General features: G+C 41.2%; 1 non-coding gene across 1 annotated transcript; it reads left to right on the top strand.

The window, feature by feature from the left end:
• Positions 1 to 8,422: 8,422 nt before the first annotated feature.
• Positions 8,423 to 8,494, top strand: TRNAS-GGA. The gene has a single exon. It is a non-coding gene; the product is annotated as a tRNA-Ser (tRNA).
• The last annotated feature ends 9,774 nt before the right edge of the window (positions 8,495 to 18,268 follow it).

Raw genomic sequence — 18,268 nt, 5'->3', positions numbered from 1 at the left:
CTTAGCGTTGCCCCAAGGCATGTGGGATCTTCCCAGACCAGGGATTGAACCCATGTCCCCTGCACTGGCAAGCAGATTCTTAACTGGACCACCAGGCAAGTCCATAAATCATACTGTCAAATTGTTTGGTGACCTAGACTTCTAGGCAAAGAAAGACACTTGAATCAGGTATGACATTCCAAAGCCTGGAGATCAACTCCACTAGCCAAGGGCAAAGGACAGGGGTGTCTTTGAGTAAAGTTAATTATTCATTACTCATTTGTGCTTGGGAGATTTATTGATATTGTTCCAAAAAGCAGAAATTTGCCCCTTTTCCTCTTGAAACACTTTTGGGTAGTTTCTAGGTTTGAGCTGTTAAAAACAGTGCTCCTATAAATATTTGTGGCTCAGTTGGTAAAGAATCTGCCTGCAATGCAGGAGAAGTGGGTTCAATCCCTGGGTTGGGAAGATTCTTTGGAGAAGGGAAAGGCTACCCACTTCAGAATTCCATAGACTGTATAGTCCATGGGGTTGCAAAGAATTGGACACAACTGAGTGAATTTCACTTTCACTTGTCATGAATATTTGTATGTGTGTATCCTGGTATAGTACTTTGGCCACCTCATGCGAAGAGTTGACTCATTGGAAAAGACCCTGAATCTGGGACGGATTGGGGGCAGGAGGAGAAGGGGACAACAGAGGATGAGATGGCTGGATGGCATCGCTGACTCGATGGATGTGAGTCTGAGTGAACTCTGGGAGTTGGTGATGGACAGGGAGGCTTGGTGTGCTGCGATTCATGGGGTCACAAAGAGTCGGACACGACTGAGCGACTGAACTGAACTGATCCTGGTACACAAATGCAAGTTTCTTTTGGGTATGCATACATAACTAAGGAGGGGATTGATGAAGCATGGGATATGGACTTCTTCAAATTTATTAGACAATGCCAAACTGTTTTCCAAAGTGGATACCAATTTATACCTCCACCAACTGTGTATGAAAGTTACAGGTGCTCTATGAGATCACTACATTTGCTATTGTTGGATTTTTTTTGATAGGTATGTAATGGTATCTTTTGGTTTCAATTTGCATTTCTCTGATTACCAGTGAGTTTTTAAGAGAAAGAAGATAATTTTGTTATTGAAGAAGTATTAAACCAGAATGTGATGTACATCACAAGCACTCTGCTAAGAGATTGCAAAGACAAGAGGAAATCTCACCATTTTATATAGCTAAGTGGATACAACCCATTGCATTCATATTTTCAATATTTAATTGCTCATTTTTCCAGATCTTTATGACTGGAGGTGAAAGTGAAAGTGAAGTCGCCCAGTTGTGTCCGACTCTTTGCGACCCCATGGACTAGTAGCCTACCAGGCTCCTCCCTCCATGGGATTCTCCAGGCAAGAGTACTGGAGTGGGTTGCCATTTCCTTCTCCAGGGGATCTTCCCAACCCAGGGATCGAACCCAGGTCTCCCGCATTCCAGGCAGACGCTTTATCCTCTGAGCCACCGGGGAAGCTGGAGGTAGGATTTATAATTTGGAGTCAGGTGACAGCTGACAAGTTTCGGAATGCCCCCCAGGGAACAATCCTGGACCCGTTGAAGTCCACACTTAGGAATGAAATTGCCAAGTGAAACATGAACCCACCTTCAAGTCCACTAGGAAAAGTAATGGCTCTTCAAGTGGTCCTGGAGGTGGATTTACCCTCCAGTTGTCAATATCTATACATTCGTGAGCTGATCTTCATATGTTATTGGATTGTCCACTGGGTTTCCTTTTCTAAGAATTATTTGTTCATATTCTTGCCTTATTTTTCATCTCAGTTGTTTCTCTCTCTCCTTTATCAATTTGTATGAGTCTTTTACTATTAGAGTATTATGGAAACCACACTTGTGTGATTCTAGGCATTGCAAATACATTTGTATAATCTGTATTTTCATTTGGGGTTTGTAATTTTTTTGTTTTGTATGAGAATCACAAGTGCCTGTGGCCAATATATTGTAATTTTCTTGAAAGCTTTGTTTTTTAAATTGTTTTTTAATCATTTAGAATTTAGTTTTGTTTATAATGTGACAGAGAGGTATACTTCCATTTTTCTGCACATGGAAAAAGTCTGTTCTTTTAGCATGATTTGCTTAAAAATTTACCCTTTATCTAATGATTTATGATGCTACATATGTTCCAGATTAGGCTTCTGTATATTCACAAGTCAGTTTCAGGTTCTTTATTTTGTTCCATTGGACTTTTTAAAAAATGTCTGGCTAATATGACATTGTCTTAATTATCACAGATGGATAATAACTATTAATGTTAGGGAGGACAAATCTGTTAAATTTATTTTTCTTCTTCAAACTTTTTATGCTCACTTTTAGTTGTTTCCCTATACATTTTAAAATCAAGACTTAGTTGTCATAACATTAGATTAATTAATTTCAGAAAAATTGACATCTTAATAATTAGTCTTCTTATTCACAAATGTTATGTATCTCTCCATTTATTTGAGATATCTATAAAATCTTTAATATTAAAATTTTTTTCTTTCTAAAGGTCTCTGTACCTTTAGTTTGGATTTATTCCTCACTATCACATACATATACATGGTATGAGACATATGTGTGTGATGTCTACATGATATATGTATATTTGTGCTATTATAAATTATACATTTTAAAATACATTTTTATGTTGAAGGTGTTTAGAAATGTAATTCACTTTTATATATTTATTTATCTTTTATTTTACAAATTTGTGGGAATTTTTATTGTTGTCATTAGTGACCTGTGAATTTTAAACAATTTTGCTATATTTCACATTGTTTGGGAATAATACGTTTTATTCTTACTTTATAATCCTTTTATTTATCTTTCTTGTCTTGCTACACAGGATTAGACCTCGAGGAAAATGTTGAAGAGAAATGTCAATAGAGGCTATTTTTGTCTAGTTTCTAATTTTATAAGGCATGTTTCCTTTTTTCACTGCCACTGATTTTTATTATTATTTTTAAATTGGAGGGTTGATTGCTTTACAATGTTGTGTTAGTTTCTGCTGTACAACAATGTGAATCAGCTATGTGTATACATATATCTCCTCCCTCTTGAGCCTCCCTCCCACCCCTTCCTCATCCCACCCCTCAAGGTGACAGAGCACCAACCTGAGCTCCCTGTGCTATACAGCTGCCTCCCACTAGCTATCTATTTTACACATGGTGGTGTATAAACATCATGCTACTCTCAATTCTCTCTCCTCCTTCTTCCTGCACTGTGTCCATAAGCCCATTTGTTATACCCTGTGTCTCTATTCCTGCCCTGCAAATAAGTTCATCAGTATTGGGGTGGTGGTGGTCCTAAGATGGTAGAGGAATAGGTAGGATGGGGAGACCACTTTCTCCCCCACAAATTCATCGAAAGTACGTTTGAACGCTGAGCAAATTCCACAAAATAACTTCTGAATGCTGGCAGAGGACATCAGGCACCCAGAAAGGCAGCCCATTGTTTTCAAAAGGAGATAGGACAAAATATAAAAGTTAAAAAGAGAGACAAAAGAGTTAGGGATGGAGATCTGTCCTGGGAAGGGAGTCTTAAAAGAGAAGTTTCCAAACACCAGGAAACCCTCTCACCAGCAGGTCTGTGGGGAGTTTTGGAATCTCAGAGGGCAACATAACAGTGAGGAAAAATAAATAAATAAATAAAACCCACGGATTACATTCCTAATGGCAACTCCCAGCAGAGAAGAAGCCCAGACGCTTGCATCCACCACCAGCAAGCGGAGGCTGAACAGGGAGGAACGGGCTGCATTGCTTAGGGTAAGGACCAGGTCTGAATGCCCTGAGGGCAATCTGAGGGAACTAGCATGAGATAGCAACCCAAACTGTGTGATAGCCAGAGACAGAGGGAAAAAGAGAGAGAGAGAGAGAGAACTATCCTGTGAAAAGCCCTAACCTAAGGCACTGGCCGGGCCTGCTCACAGAACAAAGGACTGAGCGAATACCAGAGGAGAGCTAGCTGGCTGCGGACTGGCCCATCGCCCGCTGGAGGCAGGGAGGCAGGCGGGGGCAGCCAGAGCTGGAAAGGGGCAATCTCGGCCCCAGAGAGGCATCCTCTACCAAACTACAAACAGGCTCCCAGTTGCTAATCAAGACTTCTTGGGATTCTAGACAGTTGACATCCACCCAGAGGGTTGCAGCCAGAGATCAGGTCCCCAGAAGAGATACACGGCACACCTGAGACGGCACTTCCACTGCACACCCAGGAAACCAAGCGGCTGGGACCGGGGAGGTGATAAGATGCACCCCCTACCTGGTAAGACTACACTCTCCAAGCACCTGGTTGCCTGAGCTGCTCAGACCTGGGAAGGGCACAAAACGCAGGCTCAACTGAGTCTGTGCCTTTGTGGAGTACTCAAGAACCTGAACCTGAGCGGCTTAGACCTGAGAAGTGTAGACTGGCAAAGCACACACACTGTGAGCGGGGGCAAACCCAGTGCAGCCAAGACACTGCGAGCACTCCCCACACATAACAGTGATATTTGTTTGCGGTGTTCCTCTCTCCCCACAGCACAACTGAACAAGTGAAGCTCAATAAGTGACCACCTTCGCCCCCTTGTGTCAGGGTGGAAATTAGACACTGAAGAGACCAGCAAACTGAAGAAGCTAAAACAGAGGGGACCACTTTGGAAGTGACAGGTGCAACAGATTAAAATCCCTGTAGTTAGCACCGACTACATTGGAAGGGACCTATAGATTTTAAGAAGTATAAGCTGGAACAAGGAACTATATGAAACTGAATTGACCCCACACTGCCCGCAACAGCTCCAGAGAAATTCCTAGGTATATTTTTACTATTATCATTTTTTAAATTAAATTTTTAAAAAATTTTAAGTCCTCCATTACTCCTTTAATTTTCCTTTTTGTAACCTGTTATTACGTTGCCAAAAAAGACCCTATTTTTAAAGCAAACTTCATATATATATTTCATAATTTTTGTGACTTTGGTTTTTTTTAAGATTGTATTTTTGAGAGTCTAACCTCTACTCTAGATTTTTAATCTTTGCTTTTTTGTATATATTTATATATTTTTAATCAATTTTGTACCTTTAAGAATCCAATCTTCAGTACCCATTTTTACTTAGGAGTGTGGTTACTGGCTTGATTACTCTCTCCTTCTTTTGACTCTCCTTTTTCTCCCCCAGGTCACCTCTGTCTCCTCCCTCCCGCTTCTCTTCTCTACCCAACTCTGTGAATCTCTTTGTGTGTCCTGAGCTGTGGAGAACACTTCAGTTCAGTTCAGTTCAGTCGCTCAGTCGTGTCTGACTCTTTGCGACCCCATGAATCGCAGCACGCCAGGCTTCCCTGTCCATCACCATCTCCCGGAGTTCACTCAGACTCACGTCCATCGAGTCCGACTGAGCGACTGAGCTGAACTGAACTGAAGGCAGAGCCTAGCTGCCCCTCAATTCCCACTGCTTCCCCCTAACTCCATCACCATCCTTCTACCAGGATAAAGGCTTTCTCAGACTTTTGTTGGGTGGGGGAAGCCACAACACTGGATTTTGTTTAAATTAAGAAAATTGCAGGCAACTCATCTCATCCTTTGGGAGAACTGCGTCCACACAAGGCACAGAGCACACTGTAACACTGGGAAGAGACATATGGTAAAGATCTTGATTGTCCATGTTGCTCTCTTCACTCTCTTCTCTTGTGTCAGCCATTGACTCCTCTTCCTTCTTTCTTATGACAGTCAGCCTCTTGACCAGTCTTCCATGCTTATAAGTATGATTTTGATGCCCCCACCGACTTCCAAACTGTGTTTATTTTTGTCATTTATGATCATAAAACTATCAAATAAAATCCAAAATATAAATAATAAAAAAGTTCATCAATACCTTTATAAGTACCAAAGTTCCTAATGATATACTAGTATGTTTGCACTAGATATTCTTTATCATGTTAAGACACGTCTTTTCCTAGTTTGCTAAGTTTTTTAAAAAGCATAATGAATGGGTGTTGTGTTCTATCAATTTTTTTTCTGGATTTGTTTCTTTCTGTTAAATTGATAATATAGTAAATTGTAGGCTCTCCATTGTTAAGCCATCTTTCAACTTCTTGAATAAATAAAACTGATCATTTTGTTCTATCTGTTCATATCTGTTTACCTTTTTACATGAAGACATACATTATAATTAAGATTTGCTAATACTATATTTAGGGTTTTATGTTTTCCTTTTTGATTTCTTAATTTTTTTCATAATCCAAAGTGAGACTGGCAGGAGGGCATTTTGTCCTCCACTCTCATGTCACTCTCCAGATGCATCTCAGATCATTTCTTCTGAGTTCCAGGCCACATATAGTAACCTGAATAGTTCATTTGTATTTGCTCAAAAACCATCTGCCACCAATGCTTACTTTTGTTTTTCTAATTCCCTTAGCCTAAAAATTAACTTTGATCCCTCCTCTTCATTGTATCCAATATTCAATAGTATCAGTGGTCTGTTAAATTCTGCCATGTGACCTACCTTTTCTCCATCTCTTCATTTCCAGCCTGTGACAATCCAGTTCCTCCTTACTTTTTGCCTTATTTTATTGTAAGAACTCTCTAATTAGTCTTTCTCCCTGTAGATTTGATTCCCTACCCCTGTTCTCTCATTCTAGTTTACAAGCTGTGCCAGTTGATGTTTAAAAAGCACATCTCTCATTGTGTCAGTCTCCAGGGCATATTGTGGCTCTTGTTTATATGACAGTTAAATGCTTTCTGCTTCAGCCTTAACATGTGTCTCTAGTCATGCTTCCCATCAACCCCCCTCAGAACCTATCCTTTAACCATGCTTCTTGTTCTTAACGTGTCCTGCGTTTCCAATCTCCAAACTTTTCCTATATCGTCCTTACAATGTTTCTCACACAAAATCCTAAATCATCATAGCACATAGCTAGTTTTTCCTTAGCTCTTATTATGTTCCAGGTAATGACCTAGTTGCACAATATCACTAGTTCAGTTCACTCGCTCAGTCGTATCCGACTCTTTGTGACCCCATGAATTGCAGTACACCAGGCCTCCCTGTCCATCACCATCTCCCAGAGTTCACCCAGACTCACGTCCATCGAGTCCGTGATGCCATCCAGCCATCTCATCCTCGGTCGTCCCTTTCTCCTTCGGCCCCCAATCCCTCCCAGCATCAGAGTCTTTTCCAATGAGTCAACTCTTTGCATGAGGTAGCCAAAGTACTGGAGCTTCAGCTTTAGCATCATTCCCTCCAAAGAAATCCCAGGGTTGATCTTCAGAATGAACTGATTGGATCTCCTTGCAGTCCAAGGGACTCTCAAGACTCTTCTCCAACACCACAGTTCAAAAGCATCAATTCTTCAGCGCTCAGCCTTTTTCACAGTCCAACTCTCACATCCATACATGACCACAGGAAAAACCATAGCCTTGACTAGATGGACCTTAGTCGGCAAAGTAATGTCTCTGCTTTTGAATATACTGTCTAGATTGGTCATAACTTTTCTTCCAAGGAGTAAGCGTCTTTTAATTTCATGGCTGCAGTCACCATCTGCAGTGATTTTGGAGCCCCCCAAAATAAAGTCTGGCACTGTTTCCACTGTTTCCCCATCTATTTCCCATGAAGTGATGGGACCAGATGCCATGATCTTCGTTTTCTGAATGTTGAGCTTTAAGCCAACTTTTTCGCTCTCCTTTTTCACTTTCATCAAGAGGCTCTTTAGTTCTTCTTCACTTTCTGCCATAAGGGTGGTGTCATCTGCATATCTGAGGTGATTGATATTTCTCCCAGCAATCTTGATTCCAGCTTGTGTTTCTTCCAGTCCAGCGTTTCTCATGATGTACTCTGCATATAGGTTAAATAAGCAGGGTGACAATATACAGTCTGTACTCCTTTTCCTCTTTGGAACCAGTCTGTTGTTCCATGTCCAGTTCTAACTGTTGCTTCCTGACCTGCATACAGATTTCTCAAGAGACAGGTTAGGTGGTCTGGTATTCCCATCTCTTTCAGAATTTTCCACAGTTTATTGTGATCCACACAGTCAAAGGCTTTGGAATAGTCAATAAAAGAGAAAAGGATGTTTTTCTGGAATTCTTTTTCCTTTTCTTATTTGGAACCAGTCTGTTGTTCCATGTCCAGTTCTAACTGTTGCTTCCTGACCAGCATACAGATTTCTCAAGAGGCAGGTTAGGTGGTATGGTATTCCCATCTCTTTCAGAATTTTCCACAGTTTATTGTGATCCACACAGTCAAAGGCTTTGGAATAGTTAATAAAAGAGAAAAGGATGTTTTTCTGGAACTCTCTTGTTTTTTCCATGATCCAGCGGATGTTGGCAATTTGATCTCTGGTTCCTCTGCCTTTTCTAAAACCAGCTTGAACATCAGGGAGTTCATGGCCATGTATTGCTGAAGCCTGGCTTGGAGAATTTTGAGAAATACTTTACTTCCCTGGTGGCTCAGAGGTTAAAGCATCTGCCTGGAATGCTGGAGTCCCAGGTTCAATCCCTGGGTAGGGAAGATCCCCTGGAGAAGGAAATGGCAACCCACTCCAGTATTCTTGCCTAGCGAATCTCATGGAGGGAGGAGCCTGGTAGGCTATAGTCCATGGGGTCGCAAAGAGTCGGACATGACTGAATGACTTCACTTCACTTCACTTCACTTCACTTACTATCATGTGAGATGAGTGCAATTGTGTGGTAGTTTGAGTATTCTTTGGTATTGCCTTTCTTTGGAATTGGAATGAAAACTGACATTTTTCCAGTCCTGTGGCCACTGCTGTTTTCCAAATTTGCTGGCATATTGAGTGCAGCACTTTCACAGCATCATTCTTCAGAATTTGAAACAGCTCAACTGGAATTCCATCACCTCCACTAGCTTTGTTCATAGTGATGCTTTCTAAGGCCCACTTGACTTCACATTCCAAGATGTCTGGCTCTAGATTAGTGATCACATGATCATGATTATCTGGGTCGTGAAGATCTTTTTTGTACAGTTCTTCCGTGTATTCTTGCCACCTCTTCTTAATATCTTCTGCTTCTGTTAGGTCCAGACCATTTCTGTCCTTTATTGAGCCCATCTTTGCATGAAATGTTCCCTTGGTATCTCTAATTTTCTTAAAGAGATCTCTAGTGTTTCCCATTCTGTTGTTTTCCTCTATTTCTTTGCATTGATTGCTGAAGAAGGCTTCTTATCTCTTCTTGCTATTCTTTGGAACTCTGCATTCAGATGCTTATATCTTTCCTTTTCTCCTTTGCTTTTCACCTCTCTTCTTTTCACAGCTATTTGTAAGGCCTCCCCAGACAGCCATTTTGCTTTTTTGCATTTCTTTTCCACGGGGATGGTCTTGATCCCTGTCTCCTGTACAATGTCATGAACCTCAGTCCATAGTTCATCAGGCATTCTATCTATCAGATCTAGTCCCTTAAATCTATTTCTCACTTCCACTGTATAGTTGTAAGGGATTTGATTTAGGTCATACCTGAATGGTCTAGCGGTTGTCCCTGCTTTCTTCAACTTGAGTCTGAATTTGGTAATAAGGAGTTCATGATCTGAGCCACAGTCATCTCCTGGTCTTGTTTTTGTTGACTGTATAGAGCTTCTCCATATTTGGTTGCAAACAATATAATCAATCTGATTTCGGTGTTGACCATCTGGTGATGTCCATGTGTAGAGTTTTCTCTTGTGTTGTTGGAAGAAGGTGTTTGCTTTGACCAGTGCATCACTTCCCTGGTGGCTCAGACGGTAAAGGATCTGCCTGCAATGCGGGAGACCCAGGTTGAATCCCTGGGTTGGGCAGATCCCCTGGAGAAGGGAATGGCTACCCATGCCAGTATTCTTGCCTTGGGAAACCCATGGGCAGAGAGGAGCCTGCAGGGGTCCGCAGGATCACAAAGAGTCAGACATGACGGAGCGATATCACAATCACAGTACTTCTTTGATCATAAAGATAACTACACTTACTGAACGCTTACATATTCCAGGCACTGTTCTAATTGTCATTTTGTTTAATCCTCACAACAACCCTATCAGATAGGTGCTGTTATAACCTTTATTTTACAAATGAGGATATGAGATACAGAGAGATAAATTAACTTGCCCAGGGCTGCACAGCTAAGAAGTGGCAGATATAGGATTTGAACACAGGTGGTCAGCTTCTAGAGACTCCCTTCCTTACCATTACAGCTGAGGAGACCTAGGCGAGGAGAGATAGAGTAACTAGTCCATCTGTGCCAGAGCTTTAGGTGCATTGGTTAATGACACAGATTTTTTTTTTTTATTAATTAATTTATTTTTGGCTATGCTGGGTCTTTGTTGCTGTGTGTGGGCTTTCTGTAGTTGTGGCAAGCAGGGGGTACTCTCTAGTTATGGTGTGCAGCCTTCTCATTGTAATGGCTTCTCTGATTTTGGAGCACAGGCTCTAGAGTGCTTAGGCTTCAGTAGTTGTGGTTCCTGGACTATAGAGCACAAGCTCAATAGTTGTGGTGCATGAGCTTAGTTTCCCCCCTCCACCAGCATGTGGGATCTACCTGAACCAGGGATTGAACCTGTATCCCTTGCACTGGCAGGCGAATTCTTAACCACTAGACTACCAGGGAAGTCCGGTTACTGACTCTTTCTCTAATTGTCTTATATCCTCTTGCAGATCTATACTTCTGCAGCTTCTCCCCTATTCTGTGCAAAGTGCTCAACTAAATAGTTTATCCCGTAATATTCACAAATTTGCTTTTGAACCGAACCCTGACATATTCACAAACTTTTCAGGTTACACATAATTTTCATAGACATGATCTCATTTACCTAAAAGCTTTCCTGAGATTCAAATTATTATTATTATTTTTTATGAGCCTACCTAAACTAATCCTGAACCTCTCAGGAGTGAAGATAGTAAGAGATGAGAGAAAGTGCTCTTCCTGTAGTGCTCTCAAAAGTCTTAAGCAAGAAAACAGATGCAAAATATTGGAGTCACAGCTCACAAATTTCCCAGATGAAAGTAATTCTGAACTTCCAGATGCTTTTTTAAGAAGGTGGAGGTTTGCAAGTCTGGAGGACAGCTCCTGGAGAGTGAAAATAAATTCTGCCACTTTCCAGGAGAGTTTTATTTCCTCCATATGTTTATACATTTTCTTTCCTTATGTTTGTGATTCATCTCTGGCCCTAGCCCCATCTATGAGTGGTGCTGGGGAGATTGATGACTGGGAGGGCTGCAGGAATGGTGAGACTGTTGCTACAGTTATGTGATGCAATTCTTGGCATTTGCACAATGATGGAGAGTTCAGACAGCCACGGAGTAGTGGAAATAGCTCTGGGAACCCTGACTTTTACTGAGAAGTCATCTGATTTTTGGTGTGACTGAGGGATCACAAAAAGAAAATTGGTAGCAAACTTTTATAATGACTTGGAGATAGCCTTGTATGTGAGGAAACACTTTCACTAGTAACAGCAAGGATTTTAGCCCTTGGTCAGGCCAGTGATGAAGCTCTCTCCTGCTCCTTTGTCCTCTGCTTTCACACCTCTTGATTAAGAGGATTAGGTCTTTCATGGTATTAAACCTCCTGAGTTCTTTCTCAAAAGCTACATCCCACAGATAACAGAAAGGAGAGGCAGACACTGTAAGTTTGTATAAGGTTTGAATGAAATAATCTATGTAGTGCATTCAGCACAATGCTAGGCTCAAGTACCTAATAAAGTGCCTACCATGTAACAGGCCCTGGTGAGCACAAGGTTTTGTTTGTGCCCTCCAAGAGTCTGTTTCCCCACTCCTGTGTAAGTTCTGTAATCAAATCCCACTGGCCTCCAAAGTCAAATTCTCTAGGAGTTCTCAGTCCCCTTGCCAGATCCCCAGGTTGGGAAATCTGTTGTGGGTCCTAAAGCTTTCTTAACAGTGCGAGAAGTTCTTTGGTATGATTGTTCTACAGTTTGTGGGTCATCTGCTCAGTGGCTATCTGGTGGAGTTAATGGAGACCTCCTCCAAGAGGGCTTATGCCACAGGCTGTGTGAACAGGTAGCTGCACTCAGAGTCCCTGCCCCTGTGGCAGGCCACTCCTGACTTGTACCTCCATAGGAGACTCAAACACAGGTCTGGCTCAGTCTCTGTGGGGTCTCTATGTCCTGTTGTGCAAAAGGTTTTGTTTGAACCCTCTGAGTGTCTCTGGTGGGTATGGGGTTTGATTCTAAATGTGATTTTGCCCCTCATACCATCTTACTTGGGCTTCTCCTTTGCCCCTGGACATGGGGCATCTTTTTTTGGTGGGATCCAACTTTCTCCTGTCAATGGTTGTTTGCCAGGGAGATGTAATTTTGGAGTTCTCACAGGGGAAGATGAGTGCACATCTTTTTACTCCACCATCTTAATCATTGTTTTACTTGGGTGGCCCTACATGGCATGGCTCATAGTTTCACTGAGTTAGACAAGGCTATGGTCCATGTGATCAGTTTGGTTAGTTTTCTGTGACTGTGGTTTTTATTCTGTCAGCCATCTGATGGGTAAGGATAACAGGCTTATGGAAACTTCCAGGTGGGAGAGACTGACTGTGGGGGACACTGGGTCTTGTTCTGATGGGCGAGGCCATGCTCAGTGAATCTTTAATCCAATTTTCTGTTGATGGGGGGGGGGGGGCTGTGTTCCCTCTCTGTTGTTTGACCTGAGACCAAACTATGATGGAGGTAATGAAAGTAATGGCAGCTTCCTTCAAAAGGTCCCATGCACTCACTGCCACACTCAGTGTCCCTGACCCTGGAGCAGGCCACCGCCAACCAATGCCTCTGACAGAGACTCCTGGACACTCACAGGCAAGTCTGGATCAGTCTTTTGTGGGGTCATTGCTCCTTTCTCCTGGGTCCTGGTGCACACAAGGTTTTCACACAAGTATGCGAACACTACTTGAACTTTTGTTCAATGATTAACTGGTGACTGCTTCCATCAAAACGCCAGCAAATTTGGAAAATGCAGCAGTGGCCACAAGACTGGAAAAGGTCAGTTTTCATTCCAATACCAAAGAAAGGCAATGCCAAAGGATATCCAAACTATTGCACAATTGCACTCACTTCACACACTAGCAAAGTAATGCTCAAAATTCTCCAATCTAGACTTCAACAGTACATGAACTGTGAACTTCCAGATGTTCGAGCTGGATTTAGAAAAGGCAAAGGAACCAGATCTCAAATTGCCAACATCCACTGGATCATCAAAAAAGCAAGAGAGTTCCAGATAAACATTTACTTCTGCTTTATTGACTATGTCAAAGCCTTTGACTGTGTGGATCACAGCAAACTGTGGAAAATTCTTCAAGAGATGGGAATACCAGACCACCTGACCTGCCTCCTGAGAAATCCGTATGCAGGTCAGGAAGCAACAGTTAGAACTGGACATCGAACAACAGACTGGTTTCAAATAGGGATGTGAGTACATCAAGGCTATATATTCTAATCCTGCTTATTTAACTTATATGGCAGAGTACATCATGAGAAATGCTGGGCTGGATGAAGCACAAGCTGGAATCAAGATTTCTGGGATAAATATCAATAACCTCAGATATACAGATGACACCACCCTTATGGCAGAAAGAGGAGAAGAATTGAAGAGCTTCTTGATGAAAGTGAAAGAGGAGAGTGAAAAAGCTGGAGTAAAACTCAACATTCAGAAAACTAAGATCTTGGCATCTGGTCCCATCACTTCATGGCAAATAGATAGGGAAACAATGGAAACAGTGAGAGACTTTATTTTTGGAGGGCTTCAAAATCACTGCAGATGGTGACTGCATGAAATAAAAAGACTTATTCCTTGGAAGAAAAGCTATGACCAACCTAGACAGCATATTAAAAAGCAGAGACTTTACTTTACCAACAAAGGTCAGTCTAGTCAAAGCTATGGTTTTTCCAGTAGTCATGTATGGATGTGAGAGTTGGACTATAAAGAAAGCTAAGCACTGAAGAATCAATGCTTTTGAACTATGGTGTTGGAGAAGACTCTTGAGAGTCCCTTGGACTGCAAGGAGATCCAACCAGTCCATCCTAAAGGAAATTAGTCCTGAATATTCATTGGAAGGACTGATGCTGAAGCTGAAGCTCCAATACTTTGGCCACTTGATGTGAAGAGGTGATTCGTTTGAAAAGACCCCGATGCTGGGAAAGGTGGAAGGCAGGAGGAGAAGAGGAGGACAGAGAATGAGATGGTTGGATGGCATCACTGACTCAAGGAACATGAGTTTGAACAAGCTCCGAGAGTTGGTGATGGACAGGGAGGCCTGGCGTGCTGCAGTCCATGGGGATCTCAAAGAGCTGGACATGACTGAGTGACTGAACTGATGTAACAGGCCATCTACAGATTAATGGTAAACCCAAAATTAATGCCAAGGACGTCTGATGTCTATCTCATGCCCTTTCCACAGTAGCTGTTTTGGTTTGTTAACCAATTAGTTATGTTACACTATGTTTACTCATATACGGCTTTCATATTCCATGTGGTAAAGCAGATACATGGGTTGTAATGCCTCGTGTTGTCTGAGCCTGACTTCTGGTTCTATTTATTGCATTCCAACTTTTTGCCTATCCTTCAGACTTCCTTCAATAAGACAATTGGTTGTACCTTCTCGATGCAGACACCAGGTGGTGCCTGACATCAGATTTGGAGAGACTGTTGTCAAGGAACCCCACCCTGTGCCAACTTAGGAGGTGGGCTGGCTTTTCCCCTCCTGGAAAGTTAGTCCAGAAGGGAGAGGTGGTTGTATGCTGGATAAACTATCAAGAATTCTCCCTCTTGTCATTTGGAAAGGAAGGGAATTTTAATTTTTTCAGAAGATAAAGTTTAAATTTATAAGAAAGTTTACTCCTAAATAGAGTCATATGACACCCAGCTGCCAAGTAATCCAAAATTGATAGCCTCTTGATGTGCATCCAAGGCCTTCCCTGGGAATGACATTTCCAAAAGGGCCCATTTCTGTGGCAATAGGAGGAAGCAGAACATAAGCTCTAATAAGAAAAGCAGTTATTTGAAGGTGAAGAGACTCCAAAGGGAGCTGAACTGCAGCTTTGAATGAGAAATAGTACCATATTTCATAGAAGCTAAGATAGCATCAGTTATAAGTCTCCTTGCCATTTTATTTGCACTAAGAAAGAAATAAATCTTGTCAATTCAATTAAATCATTGATAGTAAGGCCCAACCTAATTTTAGAGATATTAAAATGTGAAAAACTTCATGTCTTTGAATCAATGAAATACAGTAAATCTGAGAACAGTATTCAGAACCAGTTGCCTGATAGATGTCTTAGCCTTCTCTACCCTACAGCACCAAGGAAATGGGCTTGAAAACAATGAATGGTACCAGGCTGCCAGGAAAATGGTTCTTGGCTTAATGAAATTAAATGTAGGCTGATTTGTCATAGTTTATTTGGTCTGCTATAACCAAAGACTGGGTGGCTTATAAACAACAAACTGATTTCTCACAGTTCTGGAGGCTGGAAGTCTGAGATCACATGCCAGCGTGGTTGGGCGAGGCTCCTTTTTCAGGTCATTCTCCTTGAACCCTCGCATGGCTAAAGGGACTAGGGAGCTTTATAGGGTCTCTTTTATAAAGACACTACTCTCATTCATTTTTTATCTTTTTTATTTTATATTGGAATACAGCCGGTTAACAATATTGTGATGATTTCAGGTGGACAGCAAAAGGGACTCAATCATATATATCCATGTATCCCTTCTTATCAAACTCCCCTCCCATTCAGGCTGCCACATAACACTGAGCAGAGTTCCCTGTTGTATACAGTAGGACCTTACTGGTTATCCATTTTAAATATGGCAGTGTGTACATGTGAATTCCAAGTTCTCTGTCTGTTCCCACCATTCTTCCCCTGGCAACCATAAGTATGTTCTCTGAGTCTGTGAGTCTATTTCTTTCCCATAAATAAGTTCATTTGTATCATTTCTTTTTAGATTTCCCATATAAGGGATGTCATATGATATCTCTCCTTCTTTGACTTACTTCACTCAGCATAACAATCTCTAGGTCCATCCATGTGGCTGCAAATGGCAGTTTCCTTCTTTTTTTATGGCTAAGTAATATTCCATTGTATATATGTACCACATCTTCACATTTCTCTGTTGATGGACATTTAGGTTGTTTCCATTAATCTCATTCTTAAGGTCTCTATCTGCATGACTAAATCACCCCCAAGGATCCCACCTACTGATATAATTTTGGGGTGGTTAGGATTTCAACACAAAGAATTTGGAAGGACAAAAATACTCAGATCATAACAGGTTCTTTCTGATTCTCCTTGGAGAGATAAACCAATCTGTAGAGTTAGTGGTAATTCACTGTAGTCACTAGACCAAGAGTTGGTAAACTGGCTGTTGGACAAATCTGGCCAACTGCCTGTTTTGTAAAAATTGTTTTTAATGTGTGAACATTTGCTATCAGTTTGATGATAGAAAGCATTGATTATGACCCCAATTAAGTGAAATATTACCCTCCAAATAAGAATTTAATCCTTGTTACTAGTAGATTGATATTATAAAAAATTATATTCAATTATTATTATTATTATATTTTGAATTTCATCAATGCTAAGTAAGATCATTAATTTTGCAGCTTGGTGCTCAAGGTCTAAAATACTTGTTATCTGGTCCTTTACCAAAAAAAGTTTGTGGACCCCTTTCCTAGATCAAAATGGAAATCATAGCTTATCATTAACAGAAGTGCCAGGATATCTGAAGAGAAGTCAGACTGTATAAGTTAATCAATTCAGTCACTCAGCCATGTCCAATGTGACCCTCATGGACTGCAGTATGCCAGGCTTCCCTGTCCATCACCAGCTCCCGGAGCTTACTCAAACTCATGTTCATCGAGTCGGTGATGCCATCCAATCATCTCATCCTCTGTCGTCCCCTTCTCCTCCCACCTTCAATATTTCCCAGCACCAGGGTCTTTACCAATGAGTCAGTTCTTCACATCAAGGGCCAAAGTATTGGAGTTTCAGCTTCAGCATCAGCCCTTCCAATGAATATTCAGGACTGATTCCTTTGGGATAGACTGGTTGAATCTCCTTGCAGTCCAAGGGACTCTCAAGAGTCTTCTCCAACACCACAGTTCAAAAGCATCAATTCTTTGGTGCTCAGCTTTCTTTATAGTCCTACTCTCACATCCATACATGACTGTATAAGTCAACGTGCTGCAAATGGCCAAACCCAGTCAACTGATACATATTAAGAATGTGGCAATAAAGTAAGGAGATTTTAAAACCACTGGAATTTACACATATAATATCAGAAATATTTCACTCAAAGTAGACACCTAAAAGAGACTGTGATTATTCTGAAATTCTCAGAATGCTCTTCAGAACTAGTTTATGACCCATGCAATGAAATCTATTATCCATTCTGACTAGCATTTCTTGAGAGTATGATAGCATTAGACTCTGAAAGGAGTAAAAGATGAATAACATATTCTGGCTAGAAATTTATAGTCATAGTTCAGTTCGACCTCAAATAATATTTACCCAATTTTAATCACAGAATTTAACTCTAAATGACTTAGAACACATTTCAAAAATAATATATACCCTCAGAGTTTGTTGATTCACTACAAAATAAAGATACCGATATGCTGCTATCAAAAAAGAGAATTGTGAAGGAATTTCAGAAATATCTGGAGCAGTGGCACAACTGAAATCTCCCAAAATGATTGGAAGGAGACACTCTCTAAAAACTCTGGAGCATGCACAAGACTTATATTTTTGATAAAAAGTTTATTCTGATATTTTTATGATCACACTTCATGTACTCATATACTACACTGAATATTTGAAAGATAGTGAAAAATTATACTGCTTCAGAATTAATGGTCTTGATCACTTTTTAAAATAAGTTTTATCTTTTAATTTTAATTTTGGCTTCATTGGGCCATGGTTGCTGCATGTGGACTTTCTATATTTGCAGCAAGTGGGGGCTCCTCTTCGTTGTCGTGTGCAGGCTTCTCATTGTGGTAGCTTTGTTGCAAAGCATGGACTCTAGGCTCAAGGGCTTCAGCAGTTGCGGTGTATGGGCCCTAGAGCACGGGCTCAGTAGCTGTGGTGCATGAGCTTAGTTGCCCCTTGGCATGTGGAATCTACCTGAACCAGGGATCAAACCCATGTACCTTTCATTGACAGGTGGATTCTTAACCACTGGACCACCAGGGGAGTCCAGTCATGAACATTTTAAATCCCCAATTCTCCAAATCTGATTTAAAGCTGATTTCCTTGAGTTCAGTTCAGTTGCTCAGTCATGTCCAACTCTTTGAGAGCCCATGGACTGCA

Source organism: Oryx dammah, unplaced genomic scaffold, assembly GCF_014754425.2.
Source record: "Oryx dammah isolate SB20612 unplaced genomic scaffold, SCBI_Odam_1.1 HiC_scaffold_28, whole genome shotgun sequence".
Lineage (NCBI taxonomy): Eukaryota > Metazoa > Chordata > Mammalia > Artiodactyla > Bovidae > Oryx > Oryx dammah.
This window is presented reverse-complemented; position numbering and strand designations above follow the sequence as displayed.